The sequence below is a fragment of the Felis catus genome, chromosome X, assembly GCF_018350175.1.
Source record: "Felis catus isolate Fca126 chromosome X, F.catus_Fca126_mat1.0, whole genome shotgun sequence".
In the NCBI taxonomy this organism is placed as follows: Eukaryota; Metazoa; Chordata; class Mammalia; order Carnivora; family Felidae; genus Felis; species Felis catus.
In genome coordinates, this window is record NC_058386.1 from 121,020,031 (window position 1) to 121,036,895 (window position 16,865).

General features: G+C 40.9%; 1 pseudogene; it reads left to right on the forward strand.

The window, feature by feature from the left end:
• Window positions 1-568: 568 nt before the first annotated feature.
• On the forward strand, window positions 569-946 carry LOC101081200 (annotated as a pseudogene).
• The last annotated feature ends 15,919 nt before the right edge of the window (window positions 947-16,865 follow it).

Sequence of the window (16,865 nt, forward strand, 5' to 3'; positions counted from 1 at the left end):
AGCAGTTCTGTGGCTCTGCCCCCAAGGATGGTATAACAGTGGGACTTTGGTGTATTTCATAGAAAGAAACACACACGCAAATATGGGCATGTAGGGAATGATTGTGTTTACCCACCTTCCAACAGGGTCTCAACACATTCTTCTATTTCATCCTGCACACTTGTAGACAAATAGTACATTTGTTTTTAACGACTCTATGAGTCTTGATAGAGTTGACTTCAGGAGGAGTCTGTACATCATCCTGCTGTTACAGCCAGGGCCACATTGTAAGTACTCAGTACGCTTTCATTTTAGTAATGAGTGAATGCATCTGTCAAGATGAAAATAAGGATTTCCAAGTTAGATTCATTTTGTTGGTCTTTCACCTTTGACACCTCTAATTACTTTTCTTCTTTGAAAGATTGACCTCAAGCAATATCGTTGCTGTTTCTAATTTAAAAATCTCCGTTTCCTATATTCATTGAGAAAATGTTTACCAAATGCCTAGCATGGTTCTTGACACACGGTAGGCATGCATTGTTAGAATCAAAGTTTGTTAAGCTCTTCCTTTCCAACCGGGCCGGGCAGAATGGCTCCTGCAAAGAAGGGTGGTGAGAACAAGAAGGGTCATTCTGCCATCAGCGAGGTAGTGACCAGAGAACATACCATAGACATTCACAAGTGCATCCATGGAGTAGGTTTCAAGAAGTGTGCCCCTCAGGCACTCAAAGTGATCCAGAAATTTGCCATGGAGTATGTGGGGGCTCCAGATGTAGGCATCGATACCAGGCTCAACAAAGCTGTCCGGGCCAAAGGAATAAGGAATGTTCCATACCATATCCATGTGCGGTAGTCCAGAAAATGTAACAAAGATGAAGATTCAACAAACAAACTCTATATGTTGGTTACCTATGTACCTGTCACCACTTTCAAAAATCTACAGAAAGTTAAGGCAGATGAGGACTAACTGCTGATTGTTAAATAAAGGTATAAAAGTGAAAAAATACAGCAACAAAACAAAAGTTTGTTAAAAATAATGTACTGGTAGGTTCAATTGCACTGAATAAAAGAAAAATATATTAAAAGGGTATGGCATCTGGAGCGCCTGGGTGGCTCAGTCGGTTGAGCGGCCGACTTCGGCTCAGGTCATGATCTCACCGTCCGTGAGTTCCAGCCCCGCATCGGGCTCTGTGCTGACGGCTCAGAGCCTGGAGCCTGTTTCAGATTCTGTGTCTCCCTCTCTCTCTGCCCCTCCCCCGTTCATGCTCTGTCTCTCTCTGTCTCAAAAATAAATAAACGTTTAAAAAAAAAGGTAAGGCATCTACAAGCTGTAATGCAAACAGAGGAATTGTAGGGGTACAGATTGGCCTTAAACCATATAGAAAAAAAGGTGAAAGGGAAGAAGATTGAAGAAGGAAGACAGAAAAGAATTGTTTCAATCTCCTATTATTAAAATTCCATCTTATTTTGGATAAAAATAAATGTCGTTCCCCATACTTGTTTTGACATTTAAAAAATTGTGATAAAATACACATAAACAGACTTTACCATTTTAACCATTTTAAAGTGTACAATACAGCAGTATTTAGTACACTCATAATGTTGTGCATCAATCACCACTCTCTAGTTCCAGAGCACTTTTATTACCCCAAGGGAAACCCCATACCCATTAAGCAGTCACTCTCCACTCCTCTCTCCTTTAAATCCCTAGTAAGCACTAATCTTCCCGTCTGTATGTCTTTGTGGATATATGATATAAATGGAATCATACAATATGTGGTGTGGCATTGGACCACTGATGCATTTCATTTAGCATAAAGTGTTTGAGATTCACCCATGTAGCATTTGTCAGTACTCAGCATTTCATTCCTTTTTTAGGGCTGAATAATGTTCCATTGTATGGATGCATTGTATGTGTCCACTAATCCATCGATAGACATTTCGGTTGTTTCCCCCTTTTGGTTATCGTGAATAGTGCTGCTATGAACATTTGTGTATGAATCTTAGTTTGAACACCTGTTTGCAGTTCTTTCACACTTATACCAAGGTGTGGAATTGCTAGGCCACATGGTAATCCTCTGACTAGCTCATTGAGGAACCACCATTGTGTTTGCCACCGTGGCCAAGTCGTTTTACATTCCCACCAGCATTATATGAGGGTTCCAACTTCTCCACATCCTCACCCACACTTATTACATTCCATGTTTAAAATTGTAGCCATCCTAGTGGGTGTAATTCTTTTTCACTCTAAATGTTCTCCCAACCCCCCACCTCAGAAGTCTGCAGTACTGGGCAGGGCACAACGAGGTACTGCACACAATCAGTGCTGGCTGAGGGTCACACAGTGAAGGAGACACTGTTTGGCTGTTGTGCCTCTACATCCTCATTCTGTACCCTTTCTTGATTTATCTGTAGCCATGCCTCTTCTCCCCCTTTTTTTTTAATTTTTTTTAATGTTTATTTATATTTGAGACAGAGAGAGACAGAGCATGAACGGGGGAGGGGCAGAGAGAGAGGGAGACACAGAATCTGAAACAGGCTCCAGGCTCTGAGCCGTCAGCACAGAGCCCGACGTGGGGCTGGAACTCACGGACGGTGAGATCATGACCTGAGCCGAAGTCGGCCGCTTAACCCACTGAGCCACCCAGGCGCCCCTCTTCTCCTCTTTTTTCTGGTGCTTCGTTTCTGCCTTGCTCAAGGTCTGACTAACACCCATCGAGAGAATTCTACAGCAGCTCACTCCTGATTGGAGCATTTAATTTTTTTTTATTAAAAATGTTTTTAACGGTTATTTATTTTTGAGAGAGACAGAGAGTGTGAGCTGGGGAGGGGCAGAGAGAGAGGGAGACAGAATGCGAAGCAGGCTCCAGTCTCTGAGCCATCAGCACAGAGCCCAACGCGGGGCTCGAACTCACGGACCACAAGATCGTGACCTGAGCTGAAGTCAGATGCACAACCGATGGAGCCACCCAGGTGCCCCAAATTTCATTTAAAATGTTATTTAAGTTATTTATTTATTTTTAGAGAGAGAGAGGTGGAGAGAGAGAGAGAGAGAGAGAGAGAGAGAGAGAGAGAGAATCCCAAGCAGGCTCTGTGCAGTCACCATGCAGCCCGATGCAAGGCTCGATCCCACCAAGCATGAGATCATGATCTGAGCTAAAATCAAGAGTCAGACACTTAACTGACTGAGTCACCCAGGTGCCTCTGGGGGTGTTTAAGAGGGCAACTAAACTTGTGAAATGTCCAGCATCAGTCATTAGGCGCATTTTTAGGAGACAGGGAGTAGACAATAGGCTTCCTGTGGGCAGCTATTTTATGCGGTGTTCATGAATTCCGTCTGTTGACTGGATAAACAGGGGATGCTGAGTGTGAATGAGGCTCTCATCACAAAGCACATAAAAACGAGTCTATTGGTCGCTTGTCAGGAGAGCAGTCTTTCGTTCATTTAATAAGAATTGGCTGAATGCTTAGTTAATGCCAGGCACTGGGCGAGGCATTGTGGGTCGAATCTGTGCTGGATCCTACCCTCGAGGAGTTGTTCTTACAAGCAGTAGGTTGGGCTGATGTTATGGGTATAGCCCAGTCAGAACATCTGGGCTGCCTCGTGAGTTGTGGAGAGCGTGTGTTCAGTGGCCGGCCTGGTAGACAAATACAGTCTGGGCCCCCGAAAAAAGCAAAATGAACTTAGCCAGATTCACTGTGAAGCTGTGACTCCTGCACGAATGCTTTGGCTCCCCATTTCTCGTACCCTAGACCTGCTCTGTCCAATACAGTAGCCACATGTGGTCTTGGAGTACTTGAAATGTGGGCAGTGCAATGAGGAACTGAATTTTGAATTACGACTAATGAAAAACTTTATTTCAATTCTACAATATGATGCCAACCTCTCCCATTTCCCCCATCCCCCCAACCCGTGGCAACCACTTTTCTACTCTGTTTCTGTTTGACGTTTTATTTGGATTCTGCATATATGTGATACAACGCAGTATTGGTCTTTCCCTGTCTGATTTATTTCACTTAGCACAATGTCCTTAAGGTCCATCTGTATTGTTGCAAATGGGAGGATTTCCTTTTTTCTCATGACTGAATAATATTCTACTGTGTGTCCCCTTTGTCCATTCATCTGTTAATGGACCCTTAGGTTGTTTTCATGCCTTGGAGATCCTGTTTTCATTTCCATATAATTAGTTGTGATTAATTCATATTTTAAAACTGATATTTGATTCAGTTATGGGAAACCTTTTAAGTGTATTTAGAACCATTTGGGTATGTGAATCCACTTTATCAACTGTAAATGTTATGAGATCTAAATATAGATCAAATGTTTCCAGCGAGCATTTAGCATCTGAATTGAGGTATGGTATAAGTGTAAAACACATACCAGCTTTCAGAAACATAGTATAAAAAAGAATGTAAATGGCCTCCTTAATTATTTTTTATATAAATTATATTTGAAATGATAATAGTTTGGACATACCGAGTTAAAGGAAAACCAATATGAAAATTATTTTCTCCTTCCTTTTACTTCACAAAAGGTGGCTTCTGGAAAATTTTAAATGACTTCTGTGCCTCACGCGGTGTTTCTACTGGATAGTGCCACTCTAGAAGAACACTAGGGTCACCACATGCTATTTAATGCAAGTGTATTTAGTATAAAACTTCCCCTTTGGAATTCTACTTTATTCCGTCATAACTCCCAAGGATACCATCACCTTGCCAAGCTTCTCAAGGCTGACTTCAACCGAAATGGCAAAGAAGTGAAGCTTTGTCTGGGACTTTCTCAGAGCCCTCTTTTGAAATGCATCCTTTCCCTTTCAGATCCTGTCCAGTTCTCTCAAACTATGCTCCCCCAGGCTTTAGTTGAGTGACAAAGCCATCCAATAGAGTAATTCACACTAAAATGATCTTAGCGTAATGTGCTATTCCTCTCAGGAATAGCTGCATTTGAAAATTTATTGCCTTCAGGGAGCAACAGTTAACTCAAAGGGATGGATTTAAGGGTAGTATTTTCCATACCGTGACCTCAAGATTCTCTTCCTTTGGGGCTCCTAGGAGGTTCGGTCAGTTGAGTGTCCGACTTCAGCTCAGGTCATGATCTCACGGTTCGTGAGTTTGAGCCCCGCATGGGGCTCTGTGCTGCCGAGGGTGCAGAGACGGGTTCAGATCCCCTGCCCCTCCCCCGCTCATGCTTTCTCACTCAAAAATGAATAAACATTTATTAAAAAAAAGATTCTCTACCATTCCCCATCTTCTGTCCTATGAATAAGTAGCTATTGACAGAAAAATGGCCCTCTGCCTTAGATAAATTTATCTGTTTCATACTGATGAGTGGGGATATTTATGGCCATTCAGAGGCAAGATGTGAAAAATTAATATGCCTTTAATTTCTTTCTTTGTTCTGGAAATGATAATGATGAGCAGTTTCCCTTTAATAAGACTGCCAGCTCCTTTAGGGTTGGCTGCCTAGAACGGAAAATACCAAATAAGTGTTCAGTCAATTCGTTTGACTTTATTCTATTGTGAGCTTTCCAAAAAAATACATCCAGTCTCAGTAGAGCACAACTTGTTAGCATGAAGAATCCAGGGGCAGGTGATGGTCCATTGTTTGCTCTAAGGGGATTTATGGCTTGAAGAACTGGACAGCTGTTAAACCTGTATAACCTACAGCATGGACTCTGTTTCCATATTTTATTAGCAAATATTCAATATGAGATCGTCGATATGACAAAATGGATATCGTTCTTTCTAGTGTAAGTATAAACATGTAATTATGTTTGTGATTTTCCCTTAGTTCCTTAAAAGTCTCTCTTTGGACGGAAGACTGCTCTGCTGCATTTTTCTCCAGGAGTCGACAGAGAATGAAAGATTTAGGTTTCTTTTCCTTGGGCTGAAATGGAGGGACACCTTGGAGCTGGAAAGGCAGGGACGGTGTTAGGACTTCATAGTTACATTGTACTTACCAAGAATACAAGAATGTGATTTTGGAGTACCCCCAAAAGCGTTTGTTTTACTTGCCCCGCTGCCATTGGAGAATTTGAGACAGAATAGGGTTAAGCAGTTTCCCAGTGTTCCACAGTAAATTGGCAGTTGAATTGGGATTAGAATCTAGGTCTCCAAACCTTGGGGACTTCTCCATTAGCTCGGATCATGTACGGCTCAGCAGTTTCTTTCACAAGAGCCTCCTGACATGACACATGCCATCAGTCTTATTTTATAACAGATGTTTTGAGGGTGGAGCAGATGGTCTCTTCCCTTCACCCTCCCAGTCCCTGACTCCAGAGAGTCAGATCATGTCAGAAATGGCACTCACGGCCCTGTTTTCCCAGAGGTGTACCTTCCCTTCTGCTCATCCTTTTTCGTGTGCTCATCTTTCCCATGCTCAAGAAAACCCTGTTTTACTGTTCCCTTTTCTTATTAGGCTGTGGATTTTCCACCGAAGACTTTTCTGTCACTCACGTTCTTGCCGCCCTGACTCTTCCAGTCTAGTCAGTGGGAAGATCACTGGCTTCTAAGACATGGGCTCTGCATCCCGTCGTGACTCTTGGTGTAATGGATGACCTGAGACAAGTTGCTCCGTACCTCTCTACCACATACATTTTGGACTAACCTTGGTCCTCAGGAGACCCCTATGGATGCCACTTGAAGAAAGCCCATCATACAGTAGTACTGTGAAAGTCAGAGCAAAAGAACAAGTCCTCACCTACAAGTTCCTGATGCTCCATTGGCTGTTTCAGCCATCATTTACACATGGCTTAATCTCTGCAGTACCACTTTTGTTCTTGACTGACATTTCTACATTATTCTTCTCAAATATATGAAAGTGACCACCTGACATTCCTTTTCTTTTTATCTAACCAGTGAACTTCATTTTGGGTCACGTGAGAACCCAGTATGAGAAGTATATTGTGTGTTTGTGCTTAACACACATGTGCCTGTGGGTACCTGCATGCACATGTATTCACGCACTTCTCTCCATTTCAGGGGACTGTGTTTAGCTGTGGAAACATTGACTCTGGAGTCACAGGGGCTTTTAATGCCCAGTCTTGATACTGACAAGCTGCGTGACTTTGGGAAGGTTATTTTACTGTTCAGTCCTGTATACACACTCAGGATATTGCGACTACTGTGGGGAAGCAATGGAAGAAACCAGTTGTGTTGGGAAATCATGAAAGCCAAAGAGAGGAAAGAAGGTTCCTCACTGGTGAGCCATTGTCTCCAGGGGGGAACTATCTATGGCCCACTCTCCATCCCCCTGCGTCAGAATGGGCAGTCCTGAGTAGATTGAACAGGGTGACGTGTGAACTTGTTCCATTCTGGAAAATCTTGTAAGGGGAACTAGTCAGCTTGTCTTCCAATACTGTGGACAAACGATCTCATTTACATTTTAATGCAAGAAATGGGTGGAAATGATGGCCAGTTGCTTCCGACCATAGCCGTAGTCATTCAGTCTTTTAAAATTTTGCTATGTTATCAACCAAACAACCTTATAATTAATCCCAGTGTACTTTCCTGTATTGGGCTGAGTGGATATAATAAGAATGAGGATGTTGAATTATAAACTGAAAGATTCTCATTTTCCTGGTGAGTCTGTCACAAAGCCCTTCAGCGCCCCTTTGTCTTCACATATTGTGATCCTTTTATCTGCAGCCAGTAATGGGCCTTGTTTTTACTCTCTTCTGTCCTAACTTGGGATTCAGTTGCATTTCACTCTCTGCTTATCTCCGTTTGAGGAAGTGCAGACTGCAGATGGAGAGCACTGATTCTCCTTGGACATAACCTTGAAGTTGGACCCTAGAGGGTCTTAGGAATTTTCCAATTATTTATTCCAGTGTTAACATGTTTTATGATCTCCCTGGGCTCTTCTTTGCTCACACTAACTCTGGTTAGGAGATTGGATTAAGTGACCTCTCATTAAGTGAATACCATTGCCCTTGGTTTCTTAATTTGGCCGCTAGCCAATATCTGTCCCTTTCTACTTTTGGGTCTGAAGTGTATCACCTTTAGGTCTGAGGCTGATTCTGGGATCATTGCAAGTAAGAAAGGTTCATTTAAAACAATTGAAGGGATCAATCATTTTTAAAGACTTCATCTTATTTGGTCATTGCTTCATTATCTTTTCAAAGTCTTTTTTAAAAACCCTGGTATAATGGCAGAGAAACCTTGTTGGAACACTGGCCCTCCTGAATGGATAGCCACCTTGAAATATACTGATTTTTGTATAATCCCAGAACTAGAGGAAATTTCATGAGATCACTGAACCCAGCCTCTGCTTTTAAGTCCTCTTCCACAATTCTCCGTGATAGGTGATTACTCACTGGAGGTGGAAAATTCTCTAATATTTGATAGCCTATTCCAATATCTGGACAGGTGTAGAGTTGAGACTCGTAAGACCTTGCTGTGTCTCACTGGGAATTAAATGAGATTCTTGCTCTCCTAATTTATTTGAGTTCTCAACATACCAGCCTGTATTCTACTCACAGAGGCTCAGATGTGAGGGCTGTGACATCTATCACCAGAGCTGATTCAGCTGCTCTAGCTGATGAGGAGGCTGTCCCCTTCCTTCCTCACTACTCTGGGCTCAGCCAAAGAGGACAACCTTCCCAGATACTTGCAATGTCATGGTAATTGTTAGCAACACCGAGCATCAGCCTGTGAGCTTGAGTTCATGAGAGTCTTATATCTTTCATTACAATAGAATATGCAAGGAGTTGAAGTTCTCATAAGCACCAGAAGGACTGCATAATGACGCTGTCCTGCCAATGTTGACTCCCGTGGAATGCATTTTGTGTGCAGTTTTCTAATGATGCTGCAGGGACTTTCTTCGTTGGGTCCTTTGGCACCTTCTAATATATTTACTGACGTAAGACATGCCTCAGTGTCCCCACTAAGAAGGGTTAGAATTGGTTTCCATGTGCTAGGTTGCGTGGTGGGCAATTTAATACCCTGGAAGATTTTCATTCTGGTTTTGTTCATTTCTACAACTTTGGATTTTCTGTGCAAGAGTCACCACAAGGAGAAAACTTGAGTGAGCCTAGCATATTGCAGAGCATGTGGTGGGAGGAAGAGATGGCTGTCCCAAACTTGGCCTTGGATCCTGACTTTGGTGCTCACCTACTTCTTAAGGTTCTTCTCTCTTCGCTTTCTATACCAGGGATCTTTGCATGACAGGCCTTCGTATTTGTTGTTTTCCTGTTGCCCTTGTTTTGAAGCTTTTTCCTCTTATTACTCAACAATCCCTGCACTTGCCCAGCTAGCTTCACAACCCTGTCTTAAACATCACCTTGTGACCTGGTTAGGATGAAACAAGTTATACACTTAAAACTTAATGACTTCCCCTCCCCACTAAAATAGATTATTTACTTTCATAGCACTCTGAGCTTTTCATTCATAACACTATTTAACTTTGTCATTATGGTAAGTAGAAATCTAAGGTGGCCCTCATGATCCCCACCTCCTGGTGATCACACCTTTATATAATCCTCTCTCCTTGAATATAAGCATGGCTTGTGACTTGCTTATAACCAGTAGAATATAGCAAAGGTGACAGGATGTACATCATCACACATCCATGATCGTATATGTAGCCTGCCCGTCTTCCTAGCATCTCTCTAATGCTGGCTTTGAAGAACCAAGCTACCATGAATCCTATGGCCAGCTACAAAGAAATTCATTCTGTCAGCAACCTGAGGGATCTTGAAAGTGGATCCATCCCCAGTAGAGCTTTCAGATGAGATCCCAGTCCTGGTCAGCACCTTGGTTGCAATCTTGAGAGAGATCTTGAGCAGAGGACCCAGGTAAGCTGTGCCCAGCCTCCTGACACACAGACATTGTGAGATAAGTGTGTGTTTTATACCTCTACGTTTGTGGCGATTTGTTACACAGCATAGAAAATGAGTACTGCTACTGAGTAATTATTTGCATAATTACAGCCAAATGTTTATTTCCTCACATTTTATAAGTCCCTTGCAGGCAGGACCATGTCTCTTTCTTGTATTGCTGTATCCTTTATGCATATTACAATGCCTAAGAGTTACCACCAATTAAATATTGAAGAATTTTATGAATAAATGAACAAATGAATTTGAGTGTCAAGCTTAGTCCTGGCCATCACACATGGGAACACATTTAGCTAATTTTAGGATCTTCAGGGAAAAGCCAGAGGACAGATTTTGTTCGATACAAGGAAGATTGTGTGCATGGCGTCTGCAGTGGGGTTAACAACTATGGCGGCCCCTTTTGGGTTATCCTCCAGGTGGTGGTGAATGCCATGTCACTTGAGGTACTTAAGCAGAGAAGGGCAACCACTTCTTAACGGTGTTGTAAAGGCGATAACTTTATTTAAATGACTTACTATTCAGTTGGAAAAGAAGACATATGGGAGTAAGATACATATCAACAAGAACCTATTGGTAGATATGTGGGTTTTTTTAAATAATGAATGTGATTATGTCAGAACACTTTAGCTGAAAACAGAGCCATTAGTCAAATGCTTTTTCAGCCTCAGCAGAGAATTAATGTGAAATTTGAACACGTTTCTTAGCTTCTGATTTTTTAATTTCTGCTACAAAATGATAATGCTTCTTGGTTTCTCATCGAAACCTCAGGGTGCCGAGTATTAACTAAAGAGAGATAGCAGTGACTGGCACGCTCTGGGTTTCTGCTATTACCGAAGATGTCACCAACAAAAATAAATCCTAGACCTTCATTCTCAGCCACGATGATGGGTTCTTCAGAGAGCTGGGGTGCCAGAGAGGGAATTGATGATGGAGTATTCTTTTCACCTGGAAACAAGAGTTCTGCCTATTTCAGAATAATTTCTTGCCTTTTAACATTGGGTTAGTTACTGATTTATGGAGCAGCTTTTGACAACACTGTGGCCTAGAAATTCTCTTCACAGCATGGTTACCAGCAGCCTGAACTTTTTCCCTACCCTGTTCCTGGGAACTTTGACCCCAAAGGACCATCCTAATACTTCTCCAAAGAGAAGCACATATTTCATTCTATGCTGCTAGAACATTTTAAAGCTAAATAGTGTAATTTAAGATTACCTGTCTGGGAAAACATCCACTTGAGTAACAGCCAAATCTTTTTTAATGTATGGTTTTTCTTACTGATTTGAAATTTAGAACTGCCTTTTTTTGTGGGGTAGCGGGGAGCTGTGTCTGGGACCCTAAATGAATGGTCTTTGTTCAAAAACTTTCTCCATATTAACTTCTTTTGGCTCTCACCCCAGTCTAGTTGACTTCATAATGTAGTTTTTGCTGGTTTTTATATTTCTTTCCCTGAAATCAAGCACTCCTAGTACTATTTTAACTTAGATGTGGTGGACTGCGTTAATGTATCATGAGCTATTTTTAACAGAATGAGTTTCAATCCTGTAAGAAAAACAATTGTTAATTCAGTATCGGTACTTAAACATAGGGATATTACCACTAAAGGCAAACATGGAAGTCTGTGGGAACACTATAGGACAAAGAGGTGGCCCAAGATTAAGAAGGCAAGAGCATAACATAGGTATCTTACCATGCTAGGTGAAGCATGGTTCTTCAATGAAGAAACATCATTTTTTTTTTAATATTGAACCACTATTCCATCTCTAGCATCTACCACAGTGCCTGGAACATAATAGGGGCTCAGTAAATATTCAAAGAATCAAAGAAATAATGAGTGAATCAGTTTTCCAATTTATTTGTAGCCCTGGCTGTGACTTTAACATCAGTCTTGAAAGTAATTTATTTGTTTTTTAAATGTTTACTTATTTATTTTTGAGAGAGAAAGAGTGAGCAGGGGAGGGGCAGAGACATAGGGACAGAGAGAATCCCAAACAGGCTCCACGCTGTCAGCACAGAGCCCGATGCTGGGCTTGAGCTCACGAACCTTGAGATCATGACCTGAGCCGAAATCAAGAGTCAGAGGCTTAACTGACTGAGCCACCCAGGTGCCCCTTGAAAGTATTTTAGTTCAGGAGGATTCCTTCTACAGGAACTGGTGACTAAAATACACTGATCTTTGAGTCTGTGACTAAAAGTGACTGGCACATACTAGGTGCTCAATAAATATTTTCTAAATGCAGCTTTTAATGAAGATTCTTACTGCTGCTTTTTAAATTCCAGGATAACTCCCCCCTATTTTTTTTTTAGGTTTTTGCATAAACCTCTGTGGAAAGATCAAGTGATCTTATACCCAAAGGAAGAAAGTCTGAATGCATTTGGTATAGAGTGTATCATGGCTTGAATCACCACTCCCAAGCCAACGATAAAATTAGAGTACACAAAGACATTATGCAGAATTAAAATTGGGTGTGGGCCAGCTTGCTGGAGAGTTGAAAATAATGGTGGTAGCCAAGAGAAAAGAAGTGAGTGGGCAAATATTCTCTTTGTTGGGAAATATCGGTAGTATAAACAGCATTTCATGAATAAGAATCATATCCTTTAAGGTGCTCTTTATACATACCAGTGCCTACAGCATAGATGAACAGGCAATGGCAATTGTCATTCATAGGAGATTTGAACTTGCATTTGCATTATGCCAGGGGCTTTGTAACAAGGAAGTAATTGCAAAAAGTCAGTGTTCATTGTTGTTAGAAGATGTGTAGGAAATAAAAGTTCTTAGTGCAATGGTTATGTGGTAGGGAAGATAGTCTTGGATTTTCTTGTGGCTTCCTTGCTGAAAAGGCAATGGCCACCTTCACTCTCATGCTTCGTATTGAAAAACAGCAACTACTGTTGACCTAGAGCAATTTTTCTCAACATGTGATTCTGCATTGGAACCACTTGGGAGCTAGTTAAGTATGCAGATCCCTTTAGAGAAGTGCAAATCAAAACCACAAAGAGATACCACCTCATGCCCATTAGGATTGCTGCTTATTAAAAAAAAAACCCAGAAAATAATAAATATTGGTGAGGATATGGAGAAATTGGAACCCTTGTGCACTGCTGGTGGGAATGTAAAATTGTGTAGCTGCTATAGAAAACAGTATGGTATTTCCTCAAAAAATTAAAAATAGAACTATGATATGATCCAGCAATCCCACTTCTGGGTATACACACTATGTAGATGAACTGAAAGCGAGATCTTGAGATATTTGCACATCTATGTTCATAACAGCATTAATCACAGTATCTAAGAGGTGGAAACAACCCAAATGTCCATCGATAGGAGGTGAATGGATAAACAAAATGTGACACACACACACACACACACACACAGGAATATTATTCAGCCTTAAAAATGAAGGACATTCTCATATATGCTACAGCTTGGATGGACCTTGAGGACATTATGCTAAGTGAAAAAGCCAGTCACAAAAGCAAATACTGTATGATTCCATTCATGATATATCTAAAGTAGCCAAATTTATACAAAAGGAGAGTAGAATAATAGCCAGGGGCTGGAGGGAGGGGGAAACACGGGAGTGGTTGTTCAGTGGACATAGAGTTATGGAGATCTATTGCACAGCAATGGGAATATACTTAACACTACTGAACTGTGCACTTAAAAATAGTTCAGTGGATAAATTTCATGTTATGCGTGTTTCTTTTGAACCACAGTTAAACATTTTTTTTAAATGAAGATCCCAAACCCTACTGCCAACCTGTTATATCAAGTCTGTGGGCCCGGGGTCTTTTTTATTTTTACTTCTTTTTAAGTTTTTTTATTTATTTTGAGAGAGAGGAAAACAGAGAAAATCCCAAGCAGGCTCCGCACGGTCATTGTAGTGCCCAATGCGGGGCTCAAACTCATGAACCGTGGGATCATGACCTGAGCTGAAATCAAGAGTCAGGAGCTTAACCAGCTGAGGCACCCAGGCGCCCTGTGGGAATGTACATTTAATATAAGCTCCCTGGTGATTTCCAGACACACACCAATGTCTGAGAAGAACTGAGTTTGGCCTTTCCAATTCACAGAGATCTTTTTACCTTACTTCTTATTTAATACTCACACCAACCCTGTAGGCAGGTATTATTGTAGTCACTATTTTGCCCATGAGGAAACTGAGGCTCAGAGAAGCTAAGCAAATTGCCCCAGGTCATGGAGATAATAAGTGGTGGAGCCAGGGTTCAAATACAGGTTCAGGTGGAATCACACTCCCTTTCTTTCTATGTGTATCTCAACTTACTTCTTATCTCTGCATGCCTGTTTCATTTTGGACATAAAAGTTACACTTGATCTGCCTTCATGTGTCTGACACAATCTTGAATGTCTCCAAATGGTATTTATTTGATCTCTTGTGGTTTTTTACATTAGCATTTCTAGAGGGTGCTCATTCTTATTTATTACTATCTGATTGTCATCTACTCTGATGTGCACATATTATTTGATTGTACCTGAGGTTTTCTTCTGTTTGGGCTGATGCTCTCTATTTTTAATCATTCCATGTATATAACTTGTATGTTTCCCTATGTTGATTTCTTCACGTGTGTACCTCGTGTGTGGATTTATCTGAGGTTTCCTATGTTTATTTCCTCTAGCGTTTGAGTAGAACTTTGAATTCTGTTGATATCTCTTACAAGTAGTTTATTGAATTAATTAATGTCAGTCCAAATCTTTAGTGGCTCCAGAGTAAAACTCTGCTAAATTGACTACTGAATAATGTTAAAATTCCTTCACTTGGCACGTGGGATCTTTACAATTTACACTCAAGACACTTTTCTAGCTTTCTCTTTTCCACGTGCCCAGCACTACGTCTAATTGGATCTGGAGTATTCGTCATTTTGTGAATATTGACTGCATTTTCCTACCTTCCTGCTTTTGCTCCTGGCATTCCCAGTGTTTATAATGCCTCTTCCAATCATATTTATCCATCTTTAGAAATTGGCCTGCTTCTATTTTCTCCCTTTCGTTGCATATGACCCCCATCCTAAAGTGACCCCTCACCCCATGTATTTTTATTGTATTTAATTTGTTCTATGTAAAACTACCTTGTATTATTGCAATTAATATGTGTGCCTAATTTCCTCTATTAGATTATAAAGACTTCAAGACACAGACCCTGAACTTATGGTTCTTAGTTGAACAACATTACTTTGGAACCAACTATGAGTCACCTACTCCTCTAGGCACCAGGGCCACTGAGATAAAAGTTCCTGCCCTCATGGGGTTCACAGCCTAAAAGAAGAGACGTGGAAGTAAACAATTCTATATCTTACACAAGTATAACCCCCTGCATTCACCTTTAGAAATGCCACTCTGTACATACATTTAAACTTTAGCAGAGTGGTCAGTAATCAAATTTCCTTGATCATTGATTAAATGTTTCCATCAGATCAGAAACTACTAGCCAGAAATGACTTCTCACTTCTGAGCTAAAATCAAATATAAGTGCAAATTCACTCAACTGGTCTTGGATAATTTAATTCATATTCCTAAACTTGGATGGGACCTACTAATTTCTCTTCACCAGTCAATAAACCTTTTGCAATGAGGAAAAAAACGGGAATAATTGTTTCTTATGCACCAATACAGGGGTGTGGATTTTGTGTTGACGTACTTAGTGGGATTTTCTTTGTAACCGATGATTGTGCTCATCTGTAACTATGAAGAACAAATCAGTATTATATTGGATTGGTTTTGGATGGGAGGAGGGCGGATTGAGGAAATAAGAAAGGATCATACACAAATGCAGGGACTTTGTGAGAAAGAATTACAAACAGATAACTACAGGCTGATAAAGTCCTCAAGTGAAATTGAAATCACTCCTGCATTCACTTGTTTTTTCTAGCATTTATAGCACAGCTTAACAAAGCCTTTCTTGGGCCTAAGAAAATTGTCCCCATGGACCATACACTTACGATACGTCTGTCAGTTGAGGAGTGTCAGTGTATTTTAAATGATGGAAAGTTTATCGTAAACTAAAACCCACAAGAATCATGGAGTGTTTGGGGGCCCCATTATTGAAAACTATGGTAGATAGTGTTCTTGGGTGTTGCCCTACTTTTTCTTTAAAAAAGACTGAAGCTGTTACTTGGGCTTGGCCCTCTGGAAGAGATGGTTATCTCTATTACCGTGCATTTGTTCAGCACTCTATGCTGTCAAAGCCCTTTCTTTGTTCACCTGCTGGATATGTCAGATGTATTACTAAGATGTTTTAAGTCACGATTCATTGGTTTCTTTCCATTTTTGGCTTTTGATTAATGTTAAAGGTGGAATTACTGACTGGGTATAAGATCACAACGGTATCTTTAATTAATGGAGTGCCTTGGCAAACAGAAACACATCAGACACAAAGCCGCATTTAATGATACTCTTCAGTTTGCTAAAACTCTTAGAGATTTTTCCAGGGAAACTAGTTCTATTTTTAGACTTCGTGTTTGTCAGTTTGTATTTGGCCATTAGTATTTTTGTTTTAATTTACGAAGTCCGATGATGTGAATGAATAAAGATGTTTTCTTGTGTTGTTTTAAACATGCACTTTAATACATACATGTATCTATATGTACATGTATGTGCACACACTCATATGCATCTCTTTTGTTTTGACCTTGGCCCTTCTAACTTAGCTAATCTACCTGCACACTCCATGTTGAAAATGGGGAAAAGCATTAAGATTCTAGGTATTCCAGTGATCACCTAAGCCATCTCCTTGCCCACTCCCCATTTGATCTTGACCTTGGCTCTTCTGTCCTTTATAGATAGCTTGCCTCCATGCCTTTCTCTAGCCGCCTTGGGCATTGGGCTTTGACATCCTTTCTTCTGGATCTTCCTCTCATGTTCACATATGGTGGCTTTCCCGCAGTGTTCTAGGTTCCATGGGTTCCTTTGACTGTAGCACTTCTGCCGCCCTTACAAAGGAAACCTCCATGCTCTAGCTTTGGTGGTTGATTCAGATGTGGGGGGTACACATACGCTAGATTACTGGTACGGGAAAATAAGAGGGGAAGGGGGTA